General features: G+C 47.6%; 1 protein-coding gene across 4 annotated transcripts in view; it reads right to left on the reverse strand.

The window, feature by feature from the left end:
* Positions 1-25,047, reverse strand: part of LOC143783170 (microtubule-actin cross-linking factor 1, isoforms 6/7-like) — a 347,588-nt gene that overhangs the window by 250,724 nt on the left and 71,817 nt on the right. The window contains exon 3 of one of the 4 annotated variants that reach the window (XM_077271554.1): positions 19,906-20,010. The exons of the other annotated variants lie outside the window; for them this stretch is intronic. The gene's annotated coding sequence lies outside the window, so the exon portion shown is untranslated. The remainder of the gene's footprint in view (positions 1-19,905; positions 20,011-25,047) is intronic. 4 annotated transcript variants of the gene reach the window in all.

The following is a 25,047-nucleotide window of genomic DNA, read 5'->3' on the forward strand; positions in this document are numbered from 1 at the left end:
AGTGAGTGAGTGGAAGACACTGAATGTCCTGTCTGTTAGGTACGAGGACATCCAACAAGTCTGTAATGTCATCAGATCACAAAGTCTGTAGTAAGAAGGGAATGGTCCACTGTGTCAAAGACAGATAACAGGTCCAGGAGAAGGAGGAGAACAAACTTGTGTCGCTTTCATTTTGCGGTTAGTAGGTCGTTGGCGACATTAGTCAGGGCAGTTTCAGTGGAATGGTGCGGTCTGAAGTCAGATTGTAAGCGGTCAAAGAGGGAGCAAGAGAAAAGATCGGAGGACAATTATAGAATCATAGAATGGTAGAGTTGGAAGGGACCTCCTGGGTCATCTGGTCCAACCCCCTGCTCAAAGCATGACTCACTAAATCATCCCAGATAGATGCCTCTGTTTGAAAACTTCCATGCAAGGAGAACTCACCACCTCTCGTGGCCGCCTGTTCCACTCATTGATCACCCTCACTGTCAAAAAGTTTATTCTAATATCTAATCTGTGTCTCCTCCCATTCAGTTTCATCCCATTACTTCTAGTCTTTCCTTGTGCAAATGAGAAAGATGATCCTTCTACAATGTGACAGCCCTTGAGATATTTGTAGACAGCTATTAAGTCTCCTCTCAGTCTTCTTTTGTAAGCTAACGCTCAAAATGGACATGTTGTTCCAGTACTTTAGAGGCATAGGGGAGAAATGATACGGGCAATAGCTAGACACAGAGGATGGGTGCGATCAGGATATGTTTCAATCAGCAAGGAAGAGACCAGTTGTTAGTGACAGGTGGAAGAAGTGGCTGCTTTCACACATCAGTTTTTTGTAGTCAGGTACAATCCGGCAAATTTTGAATTAAAAGGATCAGATAGAAATTGTGAAAAATTGATGCGACGGATCCATTTTTTTTCCCGGATCCGAGTTTGTGGATCTGCCGGCTATTTTGGATTCTGGGGAGGAGAGAGAGAGAGAGAGAGACTCCGGAATGGAAAATGCATGATTTGTTTACAAAACCAAATCCGTCGCCGGATTCCAGCATTTGACCTCACGTTTCATCTGTTTTTAGCCGGATCCGTCGCTATCAGTTTTTTCGACGGACAGAAAAAACATTCCTATGTACGTTTTCTCCGGCCACCGGAAAATGAATTTTCAACGGATCCGGCAAAAAATGGATGAAACGTTAGGCCATCTGTCGCAATCCAGCGCTAATACAAGTCTATGAGAAAAAAAGGATCCGTTTTTTTCAAAATTCGCCGGATTGTGCCTGACAGCAAAAAACTGATGTGAGAAAGCAGCCTTAGGCTTGTGATGAAGACTGTGGTAAAGTTTGGAATGAGGTGGGACGTTATTGTGTCAAGTTCACAGGAGGTAAGGCAAAGTCTTCAGCTGAGATGAGAGGAGAGGGAGGGGGAACTGGTGGACGCAGGAGAGAATGGAAAGTCCTGAATAGCTGTTTAGGGTTGTGAGACAGGTACAGTTGTGGTCAAATGTTCACATACCCCGGCCAAATTTTTGCTTTTTTGGCCTTTTTTCAGAGAATATGAATGATAACACCAAAACTTTTTCTCCACTCATGGTTAGTTGTTGTGAATTCTGCTTTTGGGCTCCCTCCGGTGGTTGTAGGTGGTAATGCAGTTGTCCCTGGGTTGCAGTCCTGGTCAGGTGTATCTGCTGATTGCAGTTCTGACTGGGGTATTTAGGCATGCAGGATTCATTAGTCCTTGCCAGTTGTCAATTGTTGTTGGGAGGTGTTGGACCTCTGCTTGGTTCCTCCTGCCTTTCTGCCAAATCAGCAAAGATAAGTGTCTGGGTTTTTTTTCCTGTGGCACACATGCTATGTGCTTCACAATTCAGTGTGATTCTTTGTGTTTTCTTGTCCAGCTTAGATTGTGTCAGTATTTTCTCAGTCTTGTTGGATTCTCTGGAGTGGCAGTTATACATTCCATGTCTTTAGTTAGATTGTGGAACTTTTTGTATTATCTGCTGTGGATATTTTTGGAAGGGTTTTAATACTGACCGCCTAGTAATCTGTCCTATCCTTTCCTATTTAGCTAGAGTGGCCTATTTTGCTAAATCCTGTTTTCTACCTGCGTGTGTCTATTCTTCTCCTACTCACAGTCATTATTCGTGGGGGGCTGCCTATCCTTTGGGGGTCTGCTCTGAGGCAAGGTAGCATTCCTATTTCCATCTATAGGGGTATTTAGTCCTCCGGCTCTATCGAAGTGTCTAGGGAATGTTAGGCACACCCCACGGCTACTTCTAGTTGCGGTGTTAGTTCAGGATTTGCGGTCAGTACAGGTTCCACCAACTCCAGAGAAAGTTTCATGCGGCTCCAAGGTCACCAGATCATAACAGTACAACTGGCCCATAATGAGTTAAATGCATCTCAGAAAAAGGGAAGAAAGGTGTTGAGCCATTTTTTTTTCTGTAGTCTGTTTTGTCTTCTCTTACCTCTTTATTTATGGGTGGCTGAGGAGTCTTGTGCCAGCATGGATGTTCAGGAATTAGCTTCTCGTGTAGACCAGCATGCTGCTAGGGTACAGGGTATTTCTGATTATATTGTTCAGACTCCTGCTTTAGAGCCGAAGATTCCTACTCCTGATTTGTTTTTTGGTGATAGGTCCAAATTTTGGGGTTTTAAAAACAATTGTAAACTGTTTTTTGCTCTGAGACCGCGATCCTCCGGTGATTCCATTCAGCAGGTTAAAATTGTCATCTCCCTGCTGCGTGGCGATCCACAGGATTGGGCATTTTCCCTGGAATCTGGGAATCCGGCCTTGTTTAATGTAGATTCCTTTTTTCAGGCTTTAGGATTATTATATGATGAACCGAATTCTGTGGATCAAGCGGAGAAAACCTTGTTGGCCCTGTCTCAGGGTCAAGAGGCGGCAGAATTGTATTGTCAGAAATTTAGAAAATGGTCTGTGTTGACTAAATGGAATGATGATGCCTTGGCTGCAATTTTCAGAAAGGGTCTTTCTGAATCCGTTAAAGATGTTATGGTGGGGTTTCCCACGCCTTCCGGTCTGAGTGATTCTATGTCTCTGGCCATTCAGATTGATCGGCGCTTGCGGGAGCGTCAAACTGTGCGCGCTCTGGCGTCGTCCTTAGAACAAAGTCATTGTGGCGATGCTTCTCATGTCATTTCAGTCTGCCCTAAGCGGACAAAAAGGATCGTTAGTTAATTTACTATCAGTACTGTACAACCTAAATTTCTGTTATCGGTGTCCTTGATCTGCTCATTGTCATCATTTTCTGTCATGGCGTTTGTGAATTCAGGCGCCGCCTTGAACTTAATGGATTTTGAGTTTGCCAGGCGTTGTGGTTTTCCCTTGCAGCCTTTGCAGAACCCTATTCCTTTAAGGGGGATTGATGCTACACCTTTGGCTAAAAATAAGCCCCAGTTTTGGACACAGGTGACCATGCACATGGCGCCAGCCCATCAGGAAGATTGTCGATTTCTGGTGTTGCATAATTTGCATGATGTTATCGTGCTGGGTTTCCCGTGGTTGCAGGTACATAATCCTGTGTTGGATTGGAAATCTATGTCTGTGACTAGTTGGGGTTGTCAGGGGGTTCATAATGATGTTCCTTTGATGTCAATCTCCTCTTCTTCCTCTTCTGAAATTCCAGAGTTTTTGTCTGATTTTCAGGATGTATTCGATGAGCCCAAGTCCAGTTCCCTTCCACCGCATAGGGACTGTGATTGTGCGATTGACTTGATTCCAGGCAGTAAGTTTCCTAAGGGCCGACTTTTCAACCTGTCTGTGCCTGAACATACCGCCATGCGGAGTTATGTTAAGGAGTCTTTGGAGAAAGGGCATATTCGGCCATCTTCTTCACCGTTGGGAGCAGGTTGTTTTTTTGTTGCTAAGAAGGATGGCTCGTTGAGACCTTGTATTGATTATCGCCTCTTGAATAAGATCACGGTCAAGTTTCAATACCCTTTACCTTTGCTTTCCGATTTGTTTGCTAGGATTAAGGGGGCTAGTTGGTTTACGAAGATTGACCTTCGGGGGGCATATAATCTTGTTTGTATCAAGCAGGGTGATGAATGGAAAACTGCGTTTAATACACCCGAAGGCCATTTTGAATACCTTGTGATGCCATTCGGGCTCACTAACGCTCCATCTGTTTTTCAATCCTTCATGCATGATATCTTCCGGACTTATATTGATAAATTCTTGATTGTATATTTGGACGATATTTTGATTTTTTCCGATGATTGGAAGTCTCATGTGGAACAGGTCAGGATGGTATTTCAGATCCTTCGAGACAATGCCTTGTTTGTGAAGGGGTCTAAGTGTCTCTTTGGGGTGCAGAAGGTTTCTTTTTTGGGCTTTATTTTTTCTACCTCATCTATGGAGATGGATCCGGTTAAGGTTCAGGCCATTCATGATTGGATTCAACCCACATCCGTAAAGAGCCTTCAGAAATTTTTGGGTTTTCCAAATTTTTATCGCCGTTTCATTGCTAACTTCTCCAGCGTGGTTAAACCCTTGACTGATTTGATGAAAAAAGGCACTGATGTGGCGAATTGGTCCTCTGCGGCTGTCTCTGCCTTTCAGGAGCTTAAACGCCGATTTACTTCTGCTCCGGTGTTGCGCCAACCAGATGTTTCTCTTCCGTTTCAGGTTGAGATTGATGCTTCTGAGATTGGGGCAGGGGCCGTTTTGTCTTAGAGGGATTCTGTTGGTTCTTTGATGAAACCGTGTGCCTTCTTCTCCCGCAAGTTTTTGCCTGCTGAACGCAATTATGATGTCGGCAATCGGGAGTTGTTGGCTATGAAGTGGGCGTTTGAGGAGTGGCAACATTGGCTTGGAGGAGCTAAGCACCGTATTGTGGTCCTGACCGATCATAAGAATTTGATTTACCTCGAGTCTGCCAAGCGGCTGAATCCTAGACAGGCTCGATGGTCCTTGTTTTTTTCCTGTTTTGATTTTGTGGTCTCGTATCTTCCGGGTTCCAAGAATATTAAGGCTGATGCCCTTTCTAGGAGTTTTTTGCCTGATTCTCCTGAGGTCCTTGAACCGGTCGGCATTTTGAAAGAAGGGGTGGTTCTTTCTGCTATTTCCCCTGATTTACGACGGGTTCTTCAGGAATTTCAGGCTGACAGACCTGATCGTTGTCCAGTGGGGAAACTGTTTGTTCCTGACAGATGGACTAGTAGAGTGATCTCTGAGGTTCACTGTTCTGTGTTGGTTGGTCATCCTGGTATTTTTGGTACCAGAGACTTGGTTGGTAGGTCCTTTTGGTGGCCTTCTTTATCACGTGATGTGCGTTCTTTTGTGCAGTCCTGTGGGACGTGTGCGCGGGCCAAGCCTTGTTGTTCCCGTGCTAGTGGGTTGCTTTTGCCATTGCCGGTCCCTGAGAGGCCCTGGACGCATATTTCTGTGGATTTTATTTCTGATCTTCCAGTTTCCCAGAGGATGTCGGTTATCTGGGTTGTTTGTGACCGGTTTCCCGTCATGTTCCTATGAAGGTCTCTTCCCCTAAGTTTAAGCCTCGGTTTATTGGTCCTTATAGGATTTCTGAGATTATTAATCCGGTGTCCTTTCGATTGGCGCTTCCGGCTTCTTTTGCTATCCATAATGTCTTCCATAGATCTTTATTGCGGAAATATGTGGTGCCCGTTGTTCCCTCTGTTGATCCTCCGGCCCCTGTTTTGGTTGATGGGGAGTTGGAGTATGTGGTTGAGAAGATTTGGGATTTTCGTTTTTCGAGGCGGAGGCTTCAGTACCTTGTCAAATGGAAGGGTTATGGCCAGGAGGATAATTCTTGGGTTTTTGCTTCTGATGTCCATGCTGCTGATTTGGTTCATGCTTTTCATCTGGCTCGTCCTGATCGGCCTGGCGGCTCTGGTGAGGGTTCGGTGACCCCTCCTCAAGGGGGGGGGGGGGTACTGTGGTGAATTCTGCTTTTGGGCTCCCTCCGGTGGTTGTAGGTGCTAATGCAGTTGCCCCTGAGTTGCAGTCCTGGTCAGGTGTATCTGCTGATTGCAGTTCTGACTGGGGTATTTAGGCGTGCAGGATCCATTAGTCCTTGCCAGTTGTCAATTGTTGTTGGGAGGTGTTGGACCTATGCTTGGTTCCTCCTGCCTTTCTGCCAAATCAGCAAAGATAAGTGTCTGTTTTTTTCCTGTGGCACACATGCTATGTGCTTCACAATTCAGTGCTATTCTTTGTGTTTTCTTGTCCAGCTTAGATTGTGTCAGTATTTTCTCAGTCTTGCTGGATTCTCTGGAGTGGCAGATATACATTTCATGTCTTTAGTTAGATTGTGGAACTTTTTGTATTATCTGATGTGGATATTTTTGGAAGGGTTTTAATACTGACCGCCTAGTAATCTGTCCTATCCTTTCCTATTTAGCTAGAGTGGCCTCTTTTGCTAAATCCTGTTTTCTACCTGCGTGTGTCTATTCTTCTCCTACTCACAGTCATTATTTGTGGGGGGCTGCCTATCCATTGGGGGTCTGCTCTGAGGCAAGGTAGCATTCCTATTTCCATCTATAGGGGTATTTAGTCTTCCGGCTGTGTCGAGGTGTCTAGGGTATGTTAGGCACACCCCACGGCTACTTCTAGTTGCGGTGTTAGTTCAGGATTTGCGGTCAGTACAGGTTCCACCAACTCCAGAGAAAGTTTCATGCGGCTCCAAGGTCACCAGATCATAACAGTTAGTAGTTGGGTGAAGCCATTTATTGTCAGACTACTGTGTTTTCTCTTTTTAAATCATAATGACGACCCAAAACATCCAAATGACCCTGATCAAAAATTCACATCCCCTGGTGATTTTGGCCTGATATCATGCACAGAAGTTGATATAAATGGGTGTGAATGGCTACTACAGGTAACATCCTCACCTGTCACCTGTTTGCTTGTAATCAGTGTGTGCATAAAAGCTGAGTTTCTGGGATCCAGACAGACTCTTCCATCTTTCATCCAGCCACTGACATTTCTGGATTGTGAGTCATGGGGAAAGCAAAATAATTGTCAACGGATCTACAGGAAAAGGTAGTTGAACTGTATAAAACAGGAAAGGGATACAAAAAGATATCCAAGGAATTAATAATGCCAGTCAGCAGCATTCACACTGTGATTAACAAATGGAAAATCAGGGGCTCTGTGCAAACAAAACCACGGACAGGTAGACCAACAAAAATGTCGTCCACAACTGCCAGAAAAATTGATCGGGATGCAAAGAAAAACCCACAAATAACATCAGCTGCAATACAGGACTCTCTGAAAACTAGCAGTGTGGCTGCTTCAAGATGCGCAATAAGGAGGCTCTAGAAGAAAAATGGGCTGCATGGTCAAGTTGCCAGAAGAAAGCCTTCACTGCACAAATGCCACAAAGTATCTTGCCTACAATACGCAAAACAGCACAGAGACAAGCCTAAAAACTTCTGATCAAGGTAATCTGGAGTGATTGAACTTTTTGGCCACAACCATAAATGTTACATTTGGAGAGGTCAACAAGGCCTATGATAAAAGGAACACCATTCCTACTGTAAAGCACGGAGGTGGATGGCTGATGTTTTGGGGCTGTGTGAGCTACAAAGGCATAGGAAACTTGGTCAAAGTTGAAGGAAAGATGAACGTTATCAGCAAATACTGGAGGCAAATTTGCACTCATCAGCCCGGTAGCCGCACATGGGACGTACTTGGACGTTCCATCATGGCAACAATACAAAACAAAACTCAAGGCCAAGTCTGTTAATGGCTACAGCAGAACAAAGTGAAGGTTCTGGAGTGGCCGTCTCAATCTCCTGACCTCAATATCATTGAGCCACTCTGGGAAGATCTCAAGCGCGCAGTTCATGCTAGACAGCCCAGGAATTTACAGGAACTGGAGGTTTTTTGCCAAGAAGAGTGGGTAGCTTTACTATCTGAAAAAATAAAGAACCTCATCCACAACTACCACGAAAGACTTCAATCTGTCATTGATGTTAGAGGGGGCAATACACGGTATGAAGAAATGGGGTATGTAAACTTTTGATCGGGGTCATTTAGATGTTTTGGGTTGTCATTTTGATTTAAAAAGAGAAAACACAGTAATTTGACAATAAATGGCTTCATCCAACCACTATCCATGAGTGGAGAAAACGTTTTGGTGTTATCATTCATATTCTCTGAGAAAGGGCCAAGAAAGCAAAAATTCTGCTGGGGGATGTAAACTTTTGAGCACAACTGTATGATATGAGGGATGAGAAGTCGGTTTGTTTTGCTGCAGTGAGCAATTGCGCAGCATTTTTACAACTTCTGGTACAGTACAGGCAACTCTGCTCCTTTTCTTTGCAAGTCGGACAGCAGTACGCTTTGTAGATGAGGGCCAGAAAGAACATGTGCTCCATTAGATGGCAAGCCCTGCATCAAGTGGCCTCTGCTCCTCTTCCTCCACCTTAAAGCGAACCTGTCACCAGGTTTGGCCAATATGAGTTACGGCCACTGCCTTTCAGGGATGATATACAGCATTCTATAATGCTGTAGATAAGCCCACAATCCGACCTGCAAGAGAAGAAAACAAACTTTTATTATACTCACCTCTGGGTGGTTCGGTCCGGTGTGTGTCGCATGTCTTGGTCTGGTGCCTCCCATCTTCTTGCCATGCCAACTTCCTGCTTGCTTCATGGCTCCCCGGCATCATGCTCCGGCGCAGGCGTACTTATCTGTCCTGTTGAGGGCAGAGCAAAGTACTGCAGTGCGCAGGCGCCGGGAAAGGTCAGAGAGGCCCAGCGCCTGCGCAGTGCAGTACTATGCTCTGCCCTCAACAGGGCAGATAAATACGCCTGTGCAGGAGCGCTTCCGGGGAGCCATGAAGTAAGCAGGAGGGCGGCATCGCAAGAAGATGGGAGGCGCCGGACCAAGACCTGGGACACTCCTCGGTCCGGACCACTCCATAGGTGAGTATAATAAAAGTTTTTTTTCTTCTCTTGCAGTAGCAGTAACTCGTATCAGTCAAACCTGGTGACAGGTTCCCTTTAACATCACATACAGTACAGTCCTAAGTGGTGGCACACGACCACAGGGTGGCGCTCACAGCTACCGGCGATCAGTAACCATAGAGGTCTCAAGGACCTCTATGGTTGCTATTCAGAAGCATCGCTGACCCCCGATCATGTGATGGGGGTCGGCGATGAGCTCATTTCCGGCCGCCCGGCCGTAAGCGCCGGTTAAATGGCGCTGTCTGCGTTTGACAGCGGCATTTAACTAGTTAATAGCGGCGGTGTTGTGGATTCTGTTTTTGGGCTCCCTCTGGTGGTTACAACTGGTACTGGGCGGTCTCTGGTTTCCACCTGTCCATCAGAGGCTGGGTGTTTCCTATTTAACCTGGCTTTCCTGTTATTCCCTTGCCGGCTATCAATGTATTAGTGTGTCTCTGTTACCTTTGCTACCTGCTCCTAGGCCTTCAAGACAAGCTAAGTCTGGATTTCCCTGTTTCATGTTTGCTTTCATGTTTTTAGTCCAGCTTGCAGATATGTAACTCTCTGCTGCTGGTTGCTCTAGTGGGCTGAAATTACCACTCATGTACCATGAGTTGGCACATGAGTTCAAGTAATTTCAGGATGGTATTTTGAAGGGTTTTAAGCTGACCGCGCAGTTCACCTTTTGTATCCTCTGCTATCTAGCTTAAGCGGACCTCATTTTGCTGAATCTGTTTTCATAACTACGTTTGTGCCTTCCTCTCATTTCACCGTCATTATATGTGGGGGGCTGCTATTTCTGTGGGAATATTTCTCTGGAGGCAAGATAGGTCTGTGATTCTTCTGATAGGGGTAGCTAGATCTCCGGCTGGCACGAGACGTCTAGAGTCCCCCCAGGAACGTTCCCCGGCTGCTGTTAGTTGAGTGTTGAGGTTCAGGATTGCGGTCAGCTCAGGTTCCATCACCCTAGAGCTCGTCCTGTCTTTGCCCGTGTTATGTGTTTAATTCCCTGCCATTGGGAACATGACAGTATAGCCGGCCCACAAAGTGTTAATTGTTTGGGCTGAAGCAGGAGAAAAAGAAGTGTTGAAGGGAAATTTTGTTTTTTTTTTCCCCCTCAGAGTTTTGCTGCCTAGCCCTTAATTGCTGTCTAGCTGCTTCTTACCTCCTCTTAACCCTTGAATGGCTCTGACCTTAGCTGTTTAACATGGATGTCCAGAGTTTGGCTTCCAGCCTGAATAATCTTGCTGCAAAAGTTCAAAACATACAGGATTTTGTTGTTCACACTCCTATGTCTGAACCTAGAATTCCTATTCCAGAGTTTTTTTCTGGAGATAGATCTACCTTCCTGAATTTCAGGAACAATTGCAAATTGTTTCTTTCTTTGAAATCTCGCTCCTCTGGAGAACCTGTTCAGCAGGTCAAGATTGTAATATCTTTCCTGCGGGGCGACCCTCAGAATTGGGCATTTGCATTGGCACCAGGGGATCCTGCATTGCTCAGTGTGGATGCGTTTTTTCTGGCACTGGGATTGCTCTATGAGGAACCTAACCTGGAGATTCAGGCTGAAAAGGCTTTATTAGCCCTCTCTCAGGGGCATGATGAAGCGGAAGTATATTGTCAAAAATTTCGGAAATGGTCGGTGCTTACTCAGTGGAATGAGTGCGCCCTGGCTGCAAACTTCAGAGATGGTCTTTCTGAGGCCATTAAGGATATTATGGTGGGGTTCCCTGCGCCTACAGGTCTGAATGAGTCTATGGCTATGGCCATTCAGATTGATCGGCGTTTACGGGAGCGCAAACCCGTGCACCAGTTGGCGGTGTCTTCTGAACAGGCACCTGAGACTATGCAATGTGATAGAATTCAGTCCAGAAGTGAACGGCAAAATTATAGACGGAAAAATGGATTGTGTTTTTATTGTGGTGATTCAGCTCATGTTATATCAGCATGCTCTAAACGCACAAAAAAGGTTGATAAATCTTTTGCCATTAGTACTCTGCAGTCTAAGTTCATTTTGTCTGTAACTCTGATTTGTTCACTGTCATCCATTTCCGTCGATGCCTATGTGGATTCGGGCGCTGCCCTGAGTCTTATGGATTGGTCATTTGCCAAACGCTGCGGTTTTAGTCTGGAGCCTCTGGAAGTTCCTATTCCTTTGAAGGGAATTGACTCTACACCATTGGCTATGAATAAACCGCAGTACTGGGCACAAGTGACCATGCGCATGACTCCCGTTCATCAGGAGGTGATTCGCTTCCTTGTACTGTATAATTTACATGATGTACTAGTGCTTGGTCTGCCATGGTTACAAACTCATAATCCAGTCCTGGATTGGAAAACTATGTCTGTGTTAAGCTGGGGCTGTCAGGGGGTTCATGATGATGCACCTCTGATTTCAATCGCTTCATCTACTCCTTCTGAGGTCCCTGCGTTTTTGTCTGACTATCGGGATGTTTTTGAGGAGCCTAAGCTCAATTCGCTCCCTCCTCATAGGGATTGTGACTGTGCTATAGAATTAATTCCTGGCAGTAAGTTCCCTAAGGGTCGTTTATTTAATCTGTCAGTGCCAGAGCATACTGCTATGCGGAATTATATTAAGGAGTCCTTGGAAAAGGGACATATTCGTCCATCTTCGTCCCCTCTGGGAGCAGGTTTTTTTTTCGTGGCAAAAAAAGATGGTTCCCTGAGGCCTTGTATAGATTATCGCCTTCTGAATAAGATTACAGTCAAATATCAGTATCCATTGCCATTATTGACTGATTTGTTTGCTCGCATTAAGGGGGCTAGGTGGTTCACTAAAGGTACCTTCACACGAAACGACATTATAACGATATCGCTAGCAATCCGTGACGTTGCAGCGTCCTCGCTAGCGATATCGTTTCGTTTGACACGCAGCAGCGATCAGGATCCTGCTGTGATGTCGCTGGTCGCTGAATAAAGTCCAGAACTTTATTTGGTCGTCCGATCGCTGTGTATCGTTGTGTTTGAAAGCAAAAGCAACGATACCAGCGATATTTTACACTGGTAACCAGGGTAAACATCGGGTTACTAAGCGCAAGGCCGCGCTTAGTTACCCGATGTTTACCCTGGTTACTAGCGTAAAATGTAAAAAAAACAAACAGCACATACTCACATTGCGTCCCCTGCAGTCTGCTTCCTCCTCTGACTCAGCGCCGCAAAGTGAAAGTGAAAGCAGCACAGCGGTGACGTCACCGCTCTGCTCTCACTGTACGGCGCTCAGTCAGTCAGGAAGTGGACGCAGGGGGACGTGAATGTAAGTATGTGCTGTTTGTTTTTTTTAGATTTTACGCTGGTAACCAGGGTAAACATCGGGTTACTAAGCGCGGCCCTGCGCTTAGTTACCCGATGTTTACCCTGGTTACCAGGGGACCTCGGCATAGTTGATCGCTGGAGAGCGGTCTGTGTGACAGCTCTCCAGCGACCAAACAGCGACGCTGCAGCGATCGACATCGTTGTCGCTATCGCTGCAGCGTCGCTTCGTGTGAAGGTACCTTAAGATAGATCTTCGCGGTGCGTATAATCTTGTGCGGATAAAGCAGGGTGATGAGTGGAAAACCGCATTTAATACGCCTGAGGGCCATTTTGAGTATTTGGTAATGCCTTTTGGACTTTCTAATGCTCCTTCAGTCTTTCAGTCCTTTATGCACAATATTTTCCGTGAATATCTGGATAAGTTTATGATTGTGTATTTGGATGATATTTTGGTGTTTTCTGATGACTGGGAGTCTCATGTTCTACAGGTCAGGAAGGTGTTTCAAGTCCTGCGGGCCAATTCTCTGTTTGTGAAGGGCTCAAAATGTCTCTTCGGAGTCCAGAAGATTTCTTTTTTGGGGTACATTTTTTCTCCTTCTACTATTGAGATGGATCCCGTCAAGGTTCAGGCGATTTGTGACTGGACACAACCTACATCTGTTAAGAGTCTTCAGAAGTTCTTGGGTTTTGCTAATTTTTATCGTCGGTTCATTACTAATTTTTCCAGTGTTGTTAAACCTTTGACTGATTTGACTAAAAAGGGTGCTGATGTTGCTAATTGGTCTCCTACGGCTGTGGAGGCCTTTCAGGAACTTAAGCGCCGGTTTTCTTCTGCTCCTGTGTTATGTCAACCAGATGTTTCACTTCCTTTTCAGGTTGAGGTTGATGCTTCCGAGATTGGAGCGGGGGCGGTTTTGTCACAGAGAAGTTCCGATGGCTCGGTGATGAAGCCATGTGCGTTCTTTTCTAGAAAATTCTCGCCCGCCGAGCGCAATTATGATGTGGGTAATCGGGAGCTTTTGGCCATGAAGTGGGCATTTGAGGAGTGGCGTCATTGGCTTGAGGGTGCTAGACATCGTGTGGTGGTCTTGACTGATCACAAGAATCTGATTTACCTTGAGTCTGCCAGGCGTCTGAATCCTAGACAGGCTCATTGGTCGTTGTTTTTTTCTCGTTTCAATTTTGTGGTTTCATACCTGCCAGGTTCAAAGAATGTGAAGGCAGATGCTCTTTCCAGGAGTTTTGTGCCTGACTCTCCTGGAGACTCTGGGCCTACTGGTATCCTTAGGGATGGGGTAATATTGTCCGCCGTCTTCCCAGACTTGCGACGTGCATTGCAGGAGTTTCAGGCGGATAAACCTGATCGTTGTCCACCAGAAAGACTGTTTGTTCCGGATGATTGGACCAGTAGAGTCATCTCCGAGGTCCATTCTTCTGTGTTGGCGGGTCATCCTGGAATATTTGGTACTAGAGACTTGGTGGCCAGGTCTTTTTGGTGGCCTTCCTTGTCAAGGGATGTGCGCACCTTTGTGCAGTCTTGTGAAGTGTGTGCTCGGGCTAAGCCTTGCTGTTCTCGGGCCAGTGGGTTGTTGTTATCCTTGCCTATCCCGAAGAGGCCTTGGACGCACATTTCCATGGATTTTATTTCAGATCTCCCTGTCTCACAGAAAATGTCCGTTATCTGGGTTGTGTGTGACCGCTTTTCTAAGATGGTTCATTTGGTACCCTTGCCTAAGTTGCCTTCCTCCTCTGAGTTGGTCCCTTTATTTTTTCAGAACGTGGTTCGTTTGCATGGGATTCCGGAGAATATCGTTTCTGACAGGGGATCCCAGTTTGTGTCTAGATTTTGGTGGACGTTTTGTGCTAAGATGGGCATTGATTTGTCTTTCTCGTCTGCATTCCATCCTCAGACGAATGGCCAGACGGAGCGAACTAATCAGACCTTGGAAACTTATTTAAGGTGTTTTGTTTCTGCTGATCAAGATGACTGGGTTGCCTTTTTGCCACTGGCCGAATTTGCCCTTAATAATCGGGCTAGTTCTGCTACTTTGGTTTCTCCTTTCTTTTGTAATTCGGGGTTTCATCCTCGTTTTTCCTCTGGTCAGGTGGAGCCTTCGGATTGTCCTGGAGTGGACGTGGTGGTGGACAGGCTACATCAGATTTGGAATCAGGTGGTGGACAATTTGAAGTTGTCTCAGGAGAAGACTCAGCAGTTTGCTAATCGCCGTCGCCGCGTGGGTCCCCGACTTCTTGTTGGGGACTTGGTGTGGTTGTCTTCTCGTTTTGTCCCTATGAAGGTCTCTTCTCCTAAGTTCAAGCCTCGGTTCATCGGTCCTTATAAGATCTTGGAGATTCTTAACCCTGTATCTTTTCGTTTGGATCTCCCAGCATCGTTTGCTATTCATAATGTGTTCCATCGGTCGTTATTGCGGAGGTATGAGGTGCCCGTTGTTCCTTCGGTTGAGCCTCCTGCTCCGGTGCTGGTGGAGGGAGAATTGGAGTATGTTGTTGAGAAGATCTTGGATTCTCGTGTTTCCAGACGTAAACTCCAGTATTTGGTTAAGTGGAAGGGTTATGGTCAGGAGGATAATTCCTGGGTGGTCGCCTCTGATGTTCATGCGACTGATTTGGTCCGCGCCTTCCATAGAGCTCATCCTGATCGCCCTGGGGGTTCTCGTGAGGGTTCGGTGACCCCTCCTCAAGGGGGGGGTACTGTTGTGGATTCTGTTTTTGGGCTCCCTCTGGTGGTTACAACTGGTACTGGGCGGTCTCTGGTTTCCACCTGTCCATCAGAGGCTGGGTGTTTCCTATTTAACCTGGCTTTCCTGTTATTCCCTTGCCGGCTATCAATGTATTAGTGTGTCTCTGTTACCTTTGCTACCTGCTCCTAGGCCTTCAAGACAAGCTAAGTCTGGATTTCCCTGTTTCATGTTTGCTTTCATGTTTTTAGTCCAGCTTGCAGATATGTAATTCTCTGCTGCTGGTTGCTCTAGTGGGCTGAAATTACCACTCATGTACCATGAGTTGGCACATGAGTTCAAGTAATTTCAGGATGGTATTTTGAAGGGTTTTAAGCTGACCGCGCAGTTCACCTTTTGTATCCTCTGCTATCTAGCTTAAGCGGGCCTCATTTTGCTGAATCTGTTTTCATAACTACGTTTGTGCCTTCCTCTCATTTCACCGTCATTATATGTGGGGGCAGTGGCGTAGGAAGGGGGGTGCGGGGGGGGCGGGCCGCCCCGGGCGGCACAATGCGGAGGGGCGGCACAATGCGGGGGTGAGTCAGTGGCGTATCTAGGGGGGAGCAGCCGGCAGGGGGGCGCAGTCGGGCCGCCTAAAGAGGCGGTCCGCAGTGTCTCCCCCGGCGGCTGCATTCTGTCACCCCCCGCACTGGGAGTCAGCTGTTCTCTGTGCCGACTGTCAAGCTGACAGCCGGCACAGAGAAGCTGCGGCGCGCCGGCTCCCAATGTTCAATTGTACTCGTATCTGAGATGCGAGTACAATTGAAGCTCTGACTGCCGGGTCAGAGCGACGCCAGCAGCGTGATCAGGTCATGTGATCAGGTCATGTGATCACGCTGCTGACGTCACTCACCTGCGCGGCAGAGCAGGAGATGCAGAGCGTTGGTAAGTGCTCCAGTGGAGCTGAAGACACCGAAAGTGCAGGGGGGGGGATTTACTGTGAGTGGGGATGGGGGCATATATTGTGGGGGGGATTTAATGTGAGGGGATGGGGGGCATATATTGTGGGGGGGATTTACTGTGAGTGGGGATGGGGGGCATATATTGTGGGGGGGATTTACTGTGAGTGGGGATGGGGGCATATATTGTGGGGGGGATTTAATGTGAGGGGATGGGGGGCATATATTGTGGGGGGGATTTACTGTGAGTGGGGATGGGGGGCATATATTGTGGGGGGGATTTACTGTGAGTGGGGATGGGGGCATATATTGTGGGGGGGATTTAATGTGAGGGGATGGGGGGCATATATTGTGGGGGGGATTTACTGTGAGTGGGGATGGGGGGCATATATTGTGGGGGGGATTTAATGTGCGGGGATGGGGGGCATATATTGTGGGGGGGATTTAATGTGCGGGGATGGGGGGGATATATTGTGGGGGGGATTTAATGTGCGGGGATGGGGGGCATATATTGTGGGGGGGATTTACTGTGAGTGGGGATGGGGGCATATATTGTGGGGGGGATTTAATGTGAGTGGGGATGGGGGGCATATATTGTGGGGGGGATTTACTGTGAGTGGGGGGGATTTAATGTGAGTGGGGATAGTGGGATATATTATTGGATTGGGGATATTTAATATGAGTGGAGATGAGGGGATTTATTGTGGGGGGAGATTTAATGTGAGTGGAGATGGGGGATTTAATGTGTGGGGGAGATCTGAGGACACAAAATGAAGAGCAAAGGGGGAGATGGGGGGGCATATATGAGGAAACAGTATGGGGGATGGGTGCAGACAGCTTGGGGTCAAACGGGGGGATGTATGCGGATACAGTATGAGTAGCGATGTGAAAAACGTATGTGGACAGAGTACGGGGAGTGAGGGTGTTGGGATGTGTGCATGCGTAGCATGGGGGACAGTGTAAGGGCACAGCCAGGAGGGGATAGTATACAAAGGAGGGGGAGTGTGATGAGAGAGTACAGTATAAATACTGGGCCCTATAGGGGGGACACAGTGTGAGAGGTCAGTGTGAAGAGGGGTCCGGTATAGAAAGGAGAGGTCAGTGTGAAGAGCAAGTACCATAAGACGGACAATGTGGGGGTCATATTTTATGCAGACAATATAGTGAGGGGCAATTTTTTATTCAGGAGCATTATAATGACACTTGTATCTTTAAGGGCGTCATGTGGAGATTTTCTGCAAAAGAATGGAGAAGATGGAAGTCTGCAGAGACGGCTGTGGATGAGAAAACTCATCATGGGGTCTGGACAAGATGAAGAAATGAAGGAGAACAACTCCAGAGGCGACGTCATCTATAAGGTACCTGGATGTAAATGTTATTTGTGATACTAACTAACTCTCATGTTTTTATTTATGTTAGGAGCATTAAAGGGGATGTCCAGGTTTGTAATGAGTCTGCAGTCATTCTTTGTGACTGCAGACTTCTGACTTTTCACAGTGCGCACTGCACACTGTCAGGATTCTCTCGTGCTGGCGATTTACATACATGCGGTCACATGCTGACTAGACATGTGTGGCCTCACTCTATGATAATGAACTGAGCGAGGCTGGGCACGTCTAGTCGGAATGTGGTCAGAAGTATACAAATCACATGCTTGTGCTGACATGACCGTCCACCGGCCAGGGAGAATCCTAAAAGTGTGCAGTGCATTAGTTGTGAGAATTCAGAAGCTGCGATGTCAGGATTCAGCTCTGCAGGTTCCAGTCGTCGACACATGGACACGTCACTCATATGTGATTTTCATACTCGTGGTCCTGTAACAACGAGCTTCTCTTCTGCTTCTCTCAGTTTTTCACTTAACATTGGGAGCTTAAGGGAGAGGAGCTCGTCGGTACATGACTAAGTGTGAAAATCGCATACATTCTGGGGGGGGGGGGGGGGGGCGCCAAACTCGGGAACAGCCCCGGGCGGCAAAAGCTCTAGCTACGCCCCTGTGTGGGGGGGCTGCTATTTCTGTGGGAATATTTCTCTGGAGGCAAGATAGGTCTGTGATTCTTCTGATAGGGGTAGCTAGATCTCCGGCTGGCGCGAGACGTCTAGAGTCCCCCCAGGAACGTTCCCCGGCTGCTGTTAGTTGAGTGTTGAGGTTCAGGATCGCGGTCAGCTCAGGTTCCATCACCCTAGAGCTCGTCCTGTCTTTGCCCGTGTTATGTGTTTAATTCCCTGCCATTGGGAACATGACAGGCGGGTGAATCGCGATTTCACCCGCCGCTATTGCGGGCACATGTCAGCTGTTCAAAAGATCTGACATGTCCCGGCTTTGATGCGGGCTCAACGCCGGAGCCCTGCATCAAAGAGGGGCTTCTGACCTCGGACGTACTATCCCGTCCGAGGTCAGAAAGGGGTTAAGATAATCAAACAATTCAAGCAAAAATAATGACGACCCTGCACTTCAGAGCTGACAATCTACAATGAGGTAGAGAAATAAGAGGAGAAATAAACCACTACACGTCATACGATGGCTAACTAAACTACTACACAACAGGGATTGGAGAACTAAACTACTAAACAGCTTGGGTTGGAGAACTAAACTAGTACACACCAGGGGATGGAGAACTATAGCAGTAGACACCAAGTCTTGGAATCCCCAGGGCTTGCGGAACAAACCTCTGTATCTAACAGTTCCTGCAGTGCTTCTACCTGTGCCTTCAACCTCTGCCTTAATTAAACACGTTCCAACACTGCAGAGAGAATCCCTCCACCACCTCCGTACTGTGCAGCCAGGGCTCACCGTAATCAGGCAGTGATTATAATAATATGCCTTGGAGATTGCAGTCATACAGATCAACAGTTGTGGACAGCTATCCATGCCGAGTTAAGAGCAAAGGCTGTCTACACGCAACCTGGAGCCAGGGAAGGCCGTGTGTGATAATGGTGTAAACCTGTTGGCAACCCTACCCTAGGCCAATCTTACACATGTGTCTTGCATGGTTTGCATCCTCAACCTGGTGGTACAGCAATTCCTCCGCTACTGTCCCAGCCTGAATGCGCTGCTGCAGAAACCACTGTCATGCTGACTTCCACCATTTCATTTCAGTTGGTATAGAGACCTTTCTGACTACTTGTTAACCAGTTGAAATCCAATATGACCACACCGTGGAATAAAACTCTGCACATGTTGCAGCGACTCTGGCAGCAGCGCCAAGACATGGTGCAGTATGACATTTTGCATAGCCTGGCACAACACAGTATGGACGTGGTGCAATTCACACTTGTGGAGTGGATACAGATGAAGGACCTCTGCACCTTTCTGCACGTTTTCGAAATGGCTACTAAGATGTTAGCGCTGACGATGCCATCATCAGCATCACTATTACTGTCATCTACATGCTGGAGCACACTTTGAATAGTCTGTGGGAGGAGGTGATGGCGGTGGTCCTGGGGGAAGCGGAAGAAGCACAGGAGGATGATGAAGGGTTAACAATATCTCCATGTTCAGGTCTGTCGTCTCACAGGGGTTGCCATGGAAGGAAGAAATGGAAAAGGATGAGGGGAAGGACGAGGAGCAAGAGGTGATGGAGGCGCAACAGTTAGGAGATGAAGACGATCATGATTCCCTCTGTGTTGTTTGTGGTCTCCAAAAGGAAATGGAAGAAGAAAGCTTGAGTGTTATCCACCAACACACTGTGGACTTGGACCTCATGAAAGAGACCAACCAAAAGCCTTCTTGCAGCACTATCTGCAACATGATTATTTCCCGTATAGGTATGATTCCAAATAGTGCTGGCTACTGGGTTGCCACGATACAAAAGTAAATTTTGCCAGTTACTTCCTCCCCCCCCCCCGGAAAGCATGGAAACATGCTTGAAAACAATCTTGACAGTGGTTTTCCCTAAGACAGCCGTGAGGAACACAGTTTGCATCGCAGTGATAGGCTTCCAACCCTGGGAACGTTGAGTCGTCAACGCAAAAACATTAGCAGCCTTGCAGCGCTGGAGTCCTGTGTTCCAACCCCACCAAGGACAGCATCTGCAAAGAGTTTGCATGTTCTCCCTGTGTTTGCGAGGGTTTCTTCCCAGTACTTACATCTGCACACAGATGAATTTCAGCTGCACCAAATGACAAGGTGAAATATGGCATGCAGAATTGCATTAGTCACAGAAGTTGAAGATGTTTCAGTGTGGATGAGGCCTGTATGACAAAGAAAATATGCTACAAACAATTTCAAGGTGATATCTCGGCTGCTATGTTACGATTGTAAAAACAAAAAATAAATTTACCGTATATACTCGAGTATAAGCCGAGATTTTCAGCCCCAATTTTTGGGCTGAAAGTGCCCCCTCGGCTTATACTCGAGTCATGATCGGTGGTGGGGTCGGCAGGTGAGCACTGTCATATACTTACCTGCTTCCGGGGCTCCTGGCGCTCCCCCTGCACGTCCCACTGTCTCCGGGTGCCGCAGCCTCTTCCCCTGAGCGGTCACGTGGGACCGCTCATTAGAGAAATGAATAGGCGGCTCCACCTCCCATAGGGGTGGAGCCGCCTATTCATTTCTCTAATGAAGCGGTGCCGGTGACCGCTGATAGAGGAAGAGGCTGCGGCACCGAAGACCAGCTGTCCGGGGGAAGGAGCGGGACGCCGGGAGCAGGTAAGTATGACATATTCACCTGTCCTCGTTCCACACGCCGGGCGCTGTCTCCATCTTCCCGGCGTCTCTCCGCACTGACTGTTCAGGTCAGAGGGCGTGATGATGCATATAGTGTGCGCGGCACCCTCTGCCTGATCAGTCAGTGCAGAGAGACGCCGGGAAGATGGCGCAGAGGAGCTGCAAGCAAGACAGGTGAGTATGTGTTTTTTTTTTTTTTATTGCAGCAGCAGCAGCACAGATTTATGTGGAGCATCTATGGGGCAACGGTGCAGAGCACAATATGGCAGAGCTATGGGGCAACGGTGCAGAGCACTATATGGCAGAGCTATGGGGCAACGGTGCAGAGCACTATATGGCACAGCTATGGGGCAACGGTGCAGAGCACTATATGGCACAGCTATGAGGCAACTGTGCAGAGCACTATATGGCACAGCTATCTATGGGGCAACGGTGCAGAGCACTATATGGCAGAGCTATGGGGCAACGGTGCAGAGCACTATATATATGGCAGAGCTATGGGGCAACGGTGCAGAGCACTATATGGCACAGCTATGAGGCAACTGTGCAGAGCACTATATGGCACAGCTATGGGGCAATGGTGCAGAGCACTATATGGCAGAGCTATGGGGCAACGGTGCAGAGCACTATATGGCACAGCTATGGGGCAATGGTGCAGAGCACTATATGGCACAGCGATGGGGCAATGGTGCAGAGCACTATATGGCAGAGCTATGGGGCAACGGTGCAGAGCACTATATGGCAGAGCTATGGGGCAACGGTGCAGAGCACTATATGGCACAGCTATGGGGCAACGGTGCAGAGCACTATATGGCACAGCTATGAGGCAACTGTGCAGAGCACTATATGGCACAGCTATGGGGCAATGGTGCAGAGCACTATATGGCAGAGCTATGGGGCAACGGTGCAGAGCACTATATGGCAGAGCTATGGGGCAACGGTGCAGAGCACTATATGGCACAGCTATGGGGCAATGGTGCAGAGCACTATATGGCACAGCTATGGGGCAACGGTGCAGAGCACTATATGGCAGAGCTATGGGGCAACGGTGCAGAGCACTATATATATGGCACAGCTATGGGGCAACGGTGCAGAGTACTATATGGCAGAGCTATGGGGCAACGGTGCAGAGCACTATATGGCAGAGCTATGGGGCAACGGTGCAGAGCACTATATGGCACAGCTATGGGGTAACGGTGCAGAGCACTATATGGCACAGCTATGGGGCAACGGTGCAGAGCACTATATGGCACAGCTATGAGGCAACTGTGCAGAGCACTATATGGCAGAGCTATGGGGCAACGGTGCAGAGCACTATATGGCACAGCTATGGGGCAATGGTGCAGAGCACTATATGGCACAGCTATGGGGCAACGGTGCAGAGCATTATATATATGGCACAGCTATCTATGGGGCAACGGTGCAGAGCATTGTATATATGGCACAGCTTTATGTGGAGCATCTATGGGGCCATAATGAATGGTGCAGAGCATTATATATGGCACAGCTTTATGTGGAGCATCTATGGGGCCATAATGAATGGTATGGAGTATCTATTTCTAATTTTGAAATTCACCGGTAGCTGCTGCATTTTCCACCCTAGGCTTATACTCGAGTCAATAAGTTTTCCCAGTTTTTTGTGGCAAAATTAGGGGGGTCGGCTTATACTCGGGTCGGCTTATACTCGAGTATATACGGTATGTGCAACAGCTCTGCACACACAATTTCACTGCCACAAAATTACAACGTGGGATATGGCAGGCTGTATCACGTTTAGCAACAGAATTTTTTTTTTAATGTGCATGAGCTATGCACTCTGTGCAATTTCACGCCACTAAATAACAAGGTGAGATATGGCATCGTGAATCACGGTAGCAACTGCCAAAAAATATTTCTTCATGCACAACATCACAAATCACAGAACAATATCACCACCTCTAAATTACAAAGTGGGATATGGCGGGTTGTCTAACTTTTTGCAACCAAAAAATTATAACTTTTTTAATGTGCCTTAGGTCTGCAGACAGGTACATAGCACCACAGCACTAAATGACAAGGTGGGATACAGCAGGCTGTTTCATATTTAGCTAGTGTAGTAATATAATTTAAAATGCTATACTGTTGCATGGAGCACAATAGGAGCAGTGCATAACACACTTGTAGGACATGTGCCCTACTGGCTTTGTCTGTGAACCTCAGTAATGGCAAAAAAAAGTGCTGGAAGGTAAATTTTACAGCCACACTGGACACTAGCTAGCTACACTATCTGACTGATATACAACTGCCTATTTAACTAGATAAAATCTTGCTGTTAACAGTGCCAGCGTCAGGAGCAGCCTCTCTGCACTGTCGCAGTGTCAAAAGTCAAAATGGCGCTAAAACAAGATGTCTGCTATTTATATGGAGAGGGACATGAGATTTCAGCAGCCAATGACACAAGCCATTGTGTCAGGACATTGTGGGTGTTTCCTGCACCCTGATTGGCTAGCCGCAATGTGCACACATAAAGTTAAGAAAAAAAAGACAGTTTACAAGAACGTTGTACCTCTGAGCTCTGAGCTCTCTCCCCTCATCAAAAACATGCCAAACGCTCATGATATGCCACCATTATCACTGATAAAGTGCTGAAAATACTTTAGTGGCAACGCAAAGATTTTCCAGGAATTTTTACCGAATGTTACCGATTTTTTCCAATTCTATAAAATTTTGCTTGTGTTTCCAATAATGTTTGGCAGTCGTTTTCTGAACAAATGCACTCATCACTAATGAAGACGGAGATAAACAGTGGTGCAGAACTGTGGAGAGGACCGGTAGGGTGGTAGACAGAGATGAGGAGATGTAGGGTGGTGCAGCACTGTGGAGAGGACTGGTAGGGTGGTAGACAGAGATGAGGAGATGTAGGGCAGTGCAGCACTGTGGTGAGGATGGGTAGGGTGATAGACAGATGAGATGTAGGGCAGTGCAGCACTGTGGAGAGGATAGATAGGTGGTAGACAAAGATGAGGAGGAGATGTGGGGCGGTGCAGAACTGTGGAGAGGACGGGTTGGGTGATAGACAGATGAGGAGGAGATGTAGGGTGCTGCAGCACTGTGGTGAGGAAGGTTAGGATGATAGACAGATGAGATGTAGGGCGGTGCAGCACTGTGGAGAGGACAGATAGGTGGCAGACAAAGATGAGGAGGAGATGTAAGGTAGTGCAGCACTATGGAGAGGACAGGTAGAGTGATAGACAGAGATGAGGAGGAGATGTAGGGTGGTGCAGCACTGTGGAGAGGACAGGTGGGTGGTAGACAGATGAGGAGATGCAGGACGATGTAGCACTGTGGAGAGGACAGATAGGTGGTAGACAGAAGAGGAGGAGATGTAGGGTGGTGCAACACTGTGGAGAGGACAGGTGGGTGGTAAACAGATGAGGAGATGTAGGATGGTGCAGCACTGTGGAGAGGACAGGTAGGTGGTAAGCAGAGATGAGAAGGAGATGTAGGGTGGTGCAGCACTTTGGAGGACAGGTAGGTGGTAGTCAGATGAATAGATGCAGGATGATGCAGCACTGTGGAGAGGACAGGTAGGTGGTAGACAGAAGAGGAGATGTAGGGTGGTGCAGCAATGTGGAGAGGAAAGGTGGGTGGTAGACAGAAGAGGAGGAGATGAAGGGTGGTGTAGCACTGTGGAGAGGACAAGTAGGTGACAGAAAGATGAGGAGAAGTAGGGCAGTGCAGCACTGTGGAGAGGACGAGTAGGTGATAGACAGATGAGGAGATGTAGTTTTTTTGCATTATTATATTTGAAATCAGATTTTGTAAAATGGCAGAAACTTTTCCGCTAAACCTGTGACTGTACTAAGGTGCGAGCGTATGGCTGCCTGACACTGGGCACACACCTGCATGGGGCCCGCGCCATCCTCCAGGGCTGCCATCTGTGCAGCGACCACACAGCAGAAAGCCCCCCAGAGTCAGTGCATCATTAGGGCGGATGGTGGGCGACGTGACATACAGATGCCTGATCCTGCAGGTCAGATCAGGGTAATGTGGACCTCACAAGTCTGCGACATCTGCCAAGACATCTCCATCAGCGTGCACCGAGCTCAGAGCTGACGAGACGGCACAGGGTTTTTGTCTGCAGGATTAAACGGTTGGGAGGGCAAAGGATTAACGCCTGGTGGAAGGCTGGTGACAGGAGCCCCTCTCCTACCATGGGATTACCCCCCAAGACCCTCCCCACATGTGTGTACACTATTCAGCTTCCGCTCAGTAATGATGCATTGTGTGTACAGCGCTGATGCGGAGAAACGCTGCAGACACAGAAGGGTTAATAGATTATTATCAGTGAGCAAAATCCAAAGGATGAAGAGAAATGTGAATCTCAGCAGTATCTGGTGACCGCCCATCTCCTCCATCATCAGTATCTGGTGACCGCTCGTCCCATCCATCATCAGTATCTGGTGACCTCCATCCCCTCCATCATCAGTATCTAAAGACCGCCCGTCCCCTCCATCAACAGTATCTGGTGACCGTCCGTCCCCTCCATTATCAGTATCTGGTGACCTCTGTCCCCTCCAACA

Source organism: Ranitomeya variabilis, chromosome 6 (genome assembly GCF_051348905.1).
Source record: "Ranitomeya variabilis isolate aRanVar5 chromosome 6, aRanVar5.hap1, whole genome shotgun sequence".
NCBI lineage: Eukaryota > Metazoa > Chordata > Amphibia > Anura > Dendrobatidae > Ranitomeya > Ranitomeya variabilis.